The sequence below is a fragment of the Aristolochia californica genome, unplaced genomic scaffold, assembly GCF_029961685.1.
Source record: "Aristolochia californica isolate CCGP_79_NKW_82.1479 unplaced genomic scaffold, dmAriCali1.0.hap1 SCAF_9, whole genome shotgun sequence".
In the NCBI taxonomy this organism is placed as follows: domain Eukaryota; kingdom Viridiplantae; phylum Streptophyta; class Magnoliopsida; order Piperales; family Aristolochiaceae; genus Aristolochia; species Aristolochia californica.
In genome coordinates, this window is record NW_027182290.1 from 10,722,384 (window position 1) to 10,733,583 (window position 11,200).

General features: G+C 37.2%; 1 long non-coding RNA gene across 1 annotated transcript; it reads right to left on the reverse strand.

Moving 5' to 3' along the window:
- Positions 1 to 2,395: 2,395 nt before the first annotated feature.
- LOC137941159 (uncharacterized) lies at positions 2,396 to 10,406 on the reverse strand. Its single transcript, XR_011110371.1, has 2 exons — positions 10,174 to 10,406; positions 2,396 to 2,785 (listed from the first exon to the last, which is right to left on the reverse strand). It is a non-coding gene; the product is annotated as an uncharacterized lncRNA (long non-coding RNA).
- Between the last annotated feature and the right edge of the window lie 794 nt (positions 10,407 to 11,200).

The following is an 11,200-nucleotide window of genomic DNA, read 5'->3' on the forward strand; positions in this document are numbered from 1 at the left end:
TTTCTCTTTCTAGAAAAATTTTATTTCAATAATTATTTTTTGAGTTGGAAACTAGACTAAAATATTTTTCCAATGGTATATATTTTTCTATAGGAAACATATGGTAAGATATTGAAACGTCCAATGAAAAATAGGAATTGGGAAAGAAGACTAAAGGAAAAATGAAAAAAACTCCCATTATTTCCTTTTTCTTTTTCTTTTTCTTCTTTTTCTTCCACCCTTTCTTCTCCATCCTCTTCACCTTTTCCATCAGATATTTTCCCTCTCTAATACCATGTTGATTTCTAGGGATAACCCATAAACACAAGCGATCTCAAGGATGTCCTTCAATGTTGCTTGAATACCCTTCTTAAAGAGATGTCCTTCAATGTTGCTTGTACATTAAAGAGATGTCCTTCAATGTTGCTTGAAGTCTTCAATAGGTTTGATCGTTTTGAAGTTTTAGACCTTGAGATACATCGACTCTTGAAGGTAAAGTATCTTAAATACTTAGTTTGCAAATTGTTATCTCTATTAAGTTTTGTTATCAACAAAAATAATAAGAGAGTCAACCTATGGCCAACATATGGAACCTATAGCTTTCAAATTTCATGCTGTAATCTAGTTTCGAAACCTTACCTTTGGTATTAGGCACATTTGCATTCATATAGAGTATAATAGGGTTCCTTCCTCTAACAAATCAGTTCATACCCTTAATGTTCAGCCATGGAGGAATAGATCCTTCCCACTCTTCATTTTATGTTAGAGAATCAGTGTGAACATGATGCATCAAAATGATCAAACACATTCCATAAATTTTTAGCGTGTCACTTTGACATCTAATATGAGGTTTTCAGAACATTGGATGACAAAGGTACTCAGGACTCAATTAAGCTTTCGTTATATCACATTTAAAGGTTGGGAAGGTGTGTAAACATGCATTCAATCATACAAAATAGTTCAGCAATTCATTTTTGTTCATGCATTAAAGATTTAGCTTGTATAATTTGCACACAAGACAAATTACCAATACTAAGTTTTGTCTAGCCTGTCTTAAATAACAATATGTGTTATGCTCATAGGTAAAACAACAGTGATTGAGTAAAGTCAAATGCACCTTATTGAAAGAACTAGTTTTTGTATGGTTTTTACTTTGATAAGGGATATAAAAAGTTGAGTTCAACGTCAAAAGTTTATAACAAATAGCACACAAGCAAGTTCAATTATTTTTAACATACAGTTTTAATTCATTTCAATTTTTCAAAATCTAATACAATTGGAACCTAGTGCTTGTTAGGAATTAGATGCCTTAATTCTAAATTAATGAGAGCAATAATAATAATCGCAAAAGAAGAAAAAAAAAACACGAAAAATACACAACAAAATTTATATAGGTTCGCCTCAAGGTGAGACTATGTTCTATCTTTCGCCGTTGTAATAATTCACTATAAAGATGAAATAGTTTACAGGAGAAATTGCACACACTTATATATGTTTTTCTCTAACCTATTCTCGGCCACAATTAATGATCTTACTCCGGGTGATGATAAAACCCTAATAGTGGCGCTCCTAAATATAAAGGAAAAATTAGGGCAACCGGATTACAAGTGTAAAATCCCCAAACTAACCATAATAAAATAACAATCAATATATTGTGGATCTAGTGGGGGCTCTGCCCCCCACACCTTCAAGAGGGAGGCTCCCTACCCCCCTTCCAACTTCCACAGTGACCTTACCACGAAGGTCAACCTACATACCAACTCAACGTAAGGCGTTCATTAGGAAACACAACTTAACAGTGTTAGACACAAGTTCAACTTTATTTTAAATTGTTTATTTTATTATTTTAATAATACCATCATTATCATTATTTTAATTAAAAACAAGCATAAAACAAGAAATGAAAAATCAATTGTCAATATATAAAATAGAATACTTTAGGTCATAAAATAAAAATTTGATACGAACTCAAGTCAGGAGAAAATTAAAGGCTTACTCTAAAATTGATTCCAAAGGCAGGAGAAGCAACTTTCAGCTGAAAAAACACATCCTGCCCTCTTTCTAGGATCTCTTCTTTATTTGGTTTTACGAAAAGTCGGTTCACTTCTTTATCCCAATTATTTCCAGGTAATTAACAAACTACTACCCCTTCTACTAATCCGAACCGACTCAACAAATCACATGGCCTACTCACACTCATGAGACTAAATTTATTACTTGATCATCATACTCAATCTTATTACATCATTACTCTCATATAATTAACAAATTATATCTTCCACAAATAAGCCTGCCAAACATTGACTTATGATAATAATCCAACCAAACAGCCATGGGTTGAGAAGAAAAAGAGTGCAGAAGGTCGAGGGGACAGAAGAGTTTCTGTTAAAGCGTCGTTGCTTAATCGAGTCATTGATGAAGTACAAGAACATTGATAACTGTTTAACAAGTACACTTGAAGATGAATCAAATACATTCTCTACCACCAAAGGTAATGGGGACTGTTCAATATCTCTTCTGCATTAAGCAGGTATTAACAGAAACACAGCTCCAAGCTAGATATAAGAAAAAAAGATGAAGAACAATCTTCCTGAAATAAAATGATGAAGAATTACTCCTGCAGTTGTCAGGGCTCCTGGTTCGTGCCCTTATTGCTAATTAATGAGGATCTTCAGTATTATGTTGCTCTCTCAAAGCCACCACCAACCTGCATATGCAGCCACTCCGCTTGTGATCCTGGGCTATATTCCCTAGGTGCTTGTGGGTCAAATGCCATACTAGAGGCATCAAATGTCTGCATGCCGAACTGAAAAATGAACAGAAGGAAAGAGCAGTAAGTGGAGAACTTGAAACACCTACTTCGTAAATCTAATGCCAATGAACAGAGAAACCTGAAATAATTTTAATAAAAAAATCCAGATATTTAATGAAAAGTTGAACCAACCAATCATGAGAAAAAGCAGCCAGAGCAGCAAGAGCCAGTTTGAGACTCACTCAGAATGCTAGATAAAGAAACAGAAGCTACATAACTGTAGCCTAATCAGGAAGTGGTAAAAGCTGTTTTATATGCAATGCAATAAAAATATCGCAAATATGTGTAGGATTTAATATTATTTTAAAAATCTCACCATGTGAAAGTACAAGTTTATACTTCAGAAAATTTTTACATTTTCTAAAATCTATTTTAATTACTTAATTTTGCAAATTGACCCCCATAACTTGTCTTCTTTCAGTATTAGGTCACACATGTGACTTCTTTTATTTCTAAAAATCTTGAAGCCCTCTTTTGGGAAAAAGCCATTTGTCATATTGATGGCAATGGAAACTTACCAAATAGAACTAAAAAAACAGAGGAAGAAACAGAAGAGAACAAACAAGTGTATACAAGAAGAAGAAAAAAAGTACAATGTTATCAAAACTAAAAAGACCAGCAACCAGGTCCCTTTCTTTTGGGTGATGGTGGCAGGAGAGGGTGCACTGAGAGCAAATGCGCAATTTAGGGCAACCTCAGTGTCGTCAGCAGTCAGACAGAACATTTCTGATCAGTGAAGGAAGATAAGGGTCAGACAGGCTGGCTGATCCAAGATGGAGAAGAGCCTCCTTTAGCAATTAGAGGCCAACTAACTCGGTTCAACCTGTAATATCTAAATTTCAAGATTGAATAATAGAAGGATAAAACCTAAAACTTGAACCTACAACATATAAAGTAAAAATAAGTCGTTTAACCACCATGCTGCTCTTGAATTTGTAATAAGATAAAAATTGTTAATATCAACAAAGATTTAAAATGGTTACAATACATAACAAATATGTTATATTTATCAAATGCTATGACGTCATGCTGATCAACCTAGAGAAGCAAGGTTGACCCAGGACCTTCCTTGTTACGAGTTCAATGGTGGAATTTAGTTTTTACGAAAGCCTCACACTCAGATAATTCACAATTGGAAGAGCACCAAAACTACACTTTGGGCATTTCCACCTTTCATAATGCTTCATTTTCCCCAGAAGCCTCCAGAATATGTTTGTGAACAATTTGAACATTACACTGCAGCCATAATGAATCTCCATATGCCAGAAAAGACTGAAATACCTGTAACAGTTAGTCCTTGAAAAGTTGCAAGAATAGAAGCGATAGAAGAGGGAAGAAGAAAAGAAGAAGAAACAAGAGGGAGAAGAAAGTGTGCGTTGAATAGGCACACGTTATGGCTGAAAACTTGAACCCTCTCCTTTAAATAGTTCACTTAAGTGAAAATTGAGATAGATTACAAAAATGCCCCTGTTACATTTAACCCAATAAATTCCTATATACTTATCAGAATGAATTGAAATTTGGAACATAAACTGCTGCCCTGATGACTAACTTACTGCAACTGCTAGAAGGACATGTACACAAATAGGAAATGACCAAAAGGAACTTATACATGTATTTGAACACTCCCCCTCAAACAGGAGCATAAAAATCAAAAGGCCCCAGCTTGTAACAGAATGAATGATGCTCGAATCTTCTGAGAGGTTTGGCAAATGGATCACCAAGCTGATCAGATAACTTCACATATAGAGTAACAACCTTGCATTACAACATCTTTGATGAAATGACAATCAACCTCGGTATGTTTGATTATCTCATAACAAACCGGATTGCTTGCTATAAAACTTGCAGCTTGGTTGTCACACTTCCTAACCATAGGCTCTATGATGTGAAAACCCAATTCAACTAATACCGATTTTACCCACATGAGCTCACTCAATGCAAAAGACATAACTCTATACTCAACTTCAGCACTAGATCTGGCCACTACACTTGGCTTCCAACTCTTCCAACTAACAAGATGACCTCCAACAAAGCAACAATAACCCGTAGTCGACCTCCTATCCATCTTGTGCCTGCAAAATCTGTATCTGAGTAGCCTGGCACATCAATTTTACCACAAGAGGTACATAACAAACCTTTCCCCAGTGTGCCTTCAAGATATTTCAAAACTCATGTGCAGCTTCTAAGTGTATCTTGCGGGGATGTTTTATAAATTGGCCTATCAATCCCACTGCAAAGATCTATCGAGCCTCGTAACAGTCACATAAATTAATTTACCCACTAAGCATTTGAATTGTGTTTTATCCTTAAGCTTAGGACTCTGATCATTATGGTGATTAACATAGGCTTCTATAGGAATATCCACTGGAAGAGTCCGTAGAAGGCCATACTTGTGTAACATATCAACAACATACTTCCTTTGAAAAAAAAACAGTACCCTTTATACTTCTTGCCACCTTAATACCAAGAAAATATTTTAATTATCCCATGTCCTTCATCTGAAATTGTTTAGTCATATACTCTTTAACCTCACCAATTCCTTTCTAAAAACTCTCAGTCAACACAATGTCGTCCACATATACAACAAGAAGCACAATTCATGATTGTCTTTTCAGTACAAACATGGAATGGTCACAATGGCTCGGAAGAAACCCAAATTTCTAGACTGTGCCAAACTTTTCAAACCAAGCTCTAGGGCTCTGCTTTAGACCATAAATTGCCTTTTGCAACTTGCATATCTTTCCAGTCTCCCCCTAAGCAACATACCCTAGAGGTTGCTCCATATAAACTTTTTCCTATAAATCACATAAAGAAAAGCATTATTGATATCTAATTGATGTAAGGGCATTATTCACTACTACAGATACCAGAATGTGGACGGAGATAAGACAAGCTACAAGAGAAAATGTCTCGAATACATCAATGCCATAGATCTGTGTGTAACCCTTCGCCATTAATTGAGTTTTGCACATCTCAATACTGCCATCAGTTTTGTATTTGGTCATATATACCCATCAAAATCCTAAAATGGCACCACAGTCCGATGGTTGACTAAGTAACCAAGTACCTCTAGAAATCAAGGCCTCCATTTTTGCATCCATAGCTTGTTTCCACTTAGGCAACATTAAAACTTCTTGTATAGTATAAGGAATAGAAGAAGCCAACTAGCTTGTTTCCACTTAGGCAACATTAAAACTTCTTGTATAGTATAAGGAATAGAAGAAGCCAACAATGACAAGGCAAAAGTTTTATAGGAAGGAGATAAGAAGTCAAGAACACATATTTAGAGACTAAGGGAGAAGTACATGACCTTTTTGCTTTCTACAGTGCAATGGGAAGGGCTGAATCAGAAGGTCCAGAATCAATAGATGAAGAATCTAATTGTTGACCTTGAGAAGAAGGCTCTCGTTGTTGGACAAGGCAACATTGATATACATGGAGTGGCTTGATAGGTGAAGGTGGTGGTAGAAGAGAGAGTGACGTACCAGCACTGACGTCATCCATAACAGTTGTAGGAACTGATGTTGAACGACTGGATTTTCACTAGCAAACACCAAAGGAAGTGAGGCAGACAATTATTTTGATGGAAAAAGGGTGTGTTCTCAAACACAGCAGAAATATAAGTTCTCCTTGCAAGAGTATTATAACATTTGTATCTTTTTTTTTATAATGAGAATAACCCAAGAAAACACATTTAATAGACAGAGGAGACAATTCATGATTACTAGGACCAAGGGAGCAAAAAAAAAACAAGTAGAACCAAAACTTCATGGATAGACATCAAACAATTCACTTTGAGGTCTTAAGACTACAATAATGTTGAATTTATGGAAAAAAAAAAATACTTCATTGACTTGATGTAATTAGAGTACATGAACCTCTATTTGTAATAGAGGAAGGTAGTAGAGTCCAATTACAATTAAACAACCTTTGTCCCAATTACACCTAAACTCTAACACTTAAAGATAAGTTCTAGCATAATTAAATAACGCAATATAAATAAAAGACTAATACTAAAACACCTTTAAACTGAAACTCTTTTATGAGACCTGCTTCCATAATAATTTTGGCTTTGTAAGACTTCTTATTGTGTAAAACTCATCATGCCACCTCACGTGATCATGGTGGGTCCATATCTTATGGGCTTGGGCTTATCTTCCAACATACTTGGATATGTGGGCCTTCCTTGGTCGTGTGGGGTTTGGGCCCATCTTCCAACACTCCCCCTCAAGTTGGGGGTGAGAGAACATCATGAACTCCCAGCTTGCTGCAAATGGTGTATAGGACCTTCTCATATAAGATGGCAGTCTTCCATCTCTTCCAACACTCCCCCTCAAGCTGGGGGTGAGATAATGGCAATGATCATAGCTTGAACCAAATAACATAGATGTAGTAATAAGCTCCTCCATCACGGTGTCCCAACCCGGGCACCAACTCTCAAAGGTAGAAATAGTTGATAAGTGGGTGATGCTTGTCATTCACAAGAAGGCGATAAAATACCCACGGGTATATATATAAAAAAGTCTCAATGGACTTAAAAGACCCATATATATGATGGACTTAAAACACTAACCGAAGCAACACACAAGAGGTTGGTGCAAATATGTATTTGAGAGTAAAATGGGCCTATAACTAATGGGTAATGGGTAAAGAGGAAGATAGGATGTTGAGGCAATCACTTCTTCAATAATAATGTCTCATCCAAAGAAACACAATACCTGCAGCTAAAATGGGCCTGGGCCTATATAACACAAACCAAAATAATAAAAATCCTTGTAAAGGACCCATGAAATAATCCGATGCGAGTATATGCACCTAATAGTATGTTGACCAAGGAATATGTTGTGAATACCTCAAAATAATAATCCAGCCAGAGAAAAAGAATTGAGTTGCACCGGGTCAAATAGTAGACCAATATAGCAGAGTCGTGGAAGAATAGGTATAAAACATGGGACCCGAATATGTATAACCAAGGCAAAAAATCAGTGGGCCAAGTTAACTGGACCCGAACCTAAGTTGACTCGTCCAAGTTGGCCCGAACCGAGTTGACCCAGTCCGAGTTGGCCCAAGTTGACTCAATCAGGAACTGAACCAGTAAGTGATCCTCGGGTCGCTGGTTCATTGGGTTAACCCGGCGAGAAGAAAGTAGCTCGTCCATTGGGTTAACTCGGCATGGTCCGGGTTGGCCAGAACAGGCTTGGCTCGTATTTAATCAGCGTTTCCAAACTTAGGAAGAAATATTCCACAATCTTCTTCCCCGCGTAGTGCGGGACAGCTGAGAGTCATCGTCGCAGCCATCTTCCTTGTAGTGAGAAGTCGTCGTCTCTGGAAATGTCAACAACGCTGGCACAGTGAATAACAGCAAAGAGACAGCTCTATAGAGAATCAGGAGTTTCCAAAAATAGCAATGCAGCAACGGATCGGTAGAGATTTTTTTTTGAAGATAGTTGTGTCAGACCGATTCGATCCAGCAAGTGTTTCCGAAGCTAATAAGTTGTCCTCCCGAAGCAGAAACAATTTCGGATTGATGACAGATACAATTTTGCAGTTGCAGCAACGAGCAGTTTTTTTGCAACAACTAGAGATCTTTTCGAAAGCAATCGTGACCGGTTTCTGCAATAAGATGGAAGAATAAAGCTGGAAGGAAATTTTCCTGCAATATGACATGTTGGGTGTTGGCAACTCTGTTAATGGAAACTTCCTCTGTTAATTGAGGAGCAGAAACGGCAGCAGCAGAAAAAAATTGGATCGGAGATGGCAAGATGACTTGGCAGATCAGTTCTGGATTGGTTGTCGTGAATCTGCCATTGCTAGGTTATTTACTCGTGCAGATTCGGCAGTGTGCTTCTTCTTCTTCTTCCGTACGTGACTCCAAACAATCTGGCATTTGATCCCCGACTCTGCATTTCAAAGCTGAATCAAACAGGAATAAATCTCCAATGCAGATGAAGGAACAGAAACGAGCACAGCGGCTTCTGGAGGAAATGGTAACAGGGACGTTCAAACAAATATTCAGCTGCAAATACAACACACCAGGGAGAAATAACTTCCGCATAAAGGGATAAACCGCGAGCGGGAGAGCAACTTCAGAGACAGAGGGATCGTCACGGTTAGCCGTCATGAACCAGAAACTCCCAAAAAATAGAATAAGTATAAAGGTAAAAACGTAAAGCAAATAATGGGTATAAGGACAAAAAAAATATGAACCTAAACTACTAGAGATAATAGATCAGAAAAGGATCACATTACCTCTATGGGTTAATCGAGTCAACTCACAGAATTTACTCTGATACCATGTTAAATTTATGGAAAAGAGAAATATTTTATTGACTTAATGTAACATGAACGTCTATTTATAATAGAGGAAGGTAGTAAAGTCCAATTACAATTAAACTACCTTTATCCCAATTACACCCAAACTCTACCACTTAAAGATAAGTTCTAGCATAATTAAATAACCCAATATAAATAGAAGACTAACATGACTAAAACACTTTTAAATTGAAACTTTTCTATGAGACCTGCTTCTATAATAATTTTGGCTCTGTAAGACTTCTTAGTGTGTAAGACTCATCATGCCACCTCATGTGATCATGGTGGGTCCCACCAGTTCGTGTGATCATGGTGGGTCCATATCTTATGGACTTGGGCCCGTCTTCCAACACACTTGGATATGTGGGTCTTCCTTGGTTGTGTAAGTTTGGGCCCATCTTCCAACACTCCCCCTCAAGTTGGGGGTGAGAGAACATCATGAATTCCCAGCTTGCTGCAAATGGTGTATAGGATTTTCTCATATAAAATGGCAGTCCTCCATATATTCCAACAAATAGGAAGATGTCCCTAAAGAACAAAGGATGACATAAATTTAATTAAATAACATAATGTGAGAACTGCATCTCTCTAAAATGAGAAAGGAACATTCATTTGAAATAACAAGGTACATGCGACCTCAAGTAGATGCTTATTTTTGTGTCCAACTACCCCATTTTGCTGAGTAGTGTAGGCACATGAAGATTAATGTATAATACCATGAGAGTCACAAATCATCTGAGTTTTTAATTAAGAAATTCCAGTCTATTATCGATATAAAAATGTGAATAGAAGTCCCAAATTGAGTTTTTATTTCATTGAAAAACTTAGTAAATACATCAAACTTCTTATTTCTCCTGAAGGAGATGCACCCAAGTCACTCTACTAAATTCATCTATGAAGGACACAAAAGATTTAAACCCAAAGACAACTGGGACTCAACATCGGCTCTGTACATCAAAATGAACCAATTCAAAAGGACCGGCACTTTAACTAGAACTAACTGAAAAAATGTGATCGTGATGCTTTCCAAGCTAACATGATTCACACTCGAAAGATTGATCAGATACCATGGAAGAAAATGACAAAACTTAGCTGCAAATGGATGTCCCAAGCACAACTGTCACAGATATGGTGAAGAATGGGTGGATAAAGCCATAGCCTTTGGAACATTCACACCATCCAGCAAATAGAATCCACCTTTCTCATGTCCGGAACCAATCGTCTTCTTCATTTGCAAATCCTGAAATACACACGAAGTAGGATAAAAAGTTACAAAACGGTTTAAGTATTTAGTAGTGTTCCTAACAAATAAGAAGGCAATTGGAAATTTAGATACAAATAAGACATAAGCGGATAGGTTTGGGCTACACCCTCACCATGGACCCATCTGCAAGAGTGACAATCCGGTAATTTTGTAAGAGAAAAACTAATGAGAGCAAAGTGAGCAACTTAACTTTTGTGTGGATGCTCCAAAATTAAAAATCCAGGACGAACTAGAGGACGCATGTAATGCAGTCACATCTGAATTTGCATCGTGGCACTTGCTATGGATGAAGATCCGGTGTCTAGGCTGGAAGAGGATGATGAAGTGGATGTCAATTGGCTCATGCGCTAAAGTAACTGCTGAATTTCCCCTTGAATTTCATTGTTGGGCACTTTCTCATCCATGGTTGAAATGAAGTTTATCCATACTAGTTTTCCAATTTATTCCCTATAGCAAATACATCTTCCATCGCCCCTATCACCATGGCCATTGCCCCTACTTAAATTGTCACAACCTCAACCTCGTCCACCTCCTCCACAACCTATGGAGATGTTTGACCCGGTAGGGGTAGCATTGAGATTTAAGTGTTGATACTTCAGTTAGTGCTACTTCTTTCTCACCTTTATAAACCACTACACTTTCGGCCCGAATAATACGATTAAAAGATTTATCAAGGGTAGTTACTACGTCATCAGCTAACATCAATGCTCAAATTGCATAGTATTCTAGTCCGAGTCCTTCTAGGAAGCGTGCTATTGGAATTTGGTTCTATTTTGTCCGAAGTTGTTTTGCATTTGTGGTAAAACAGATGGAATGCACTAATTTCTTGT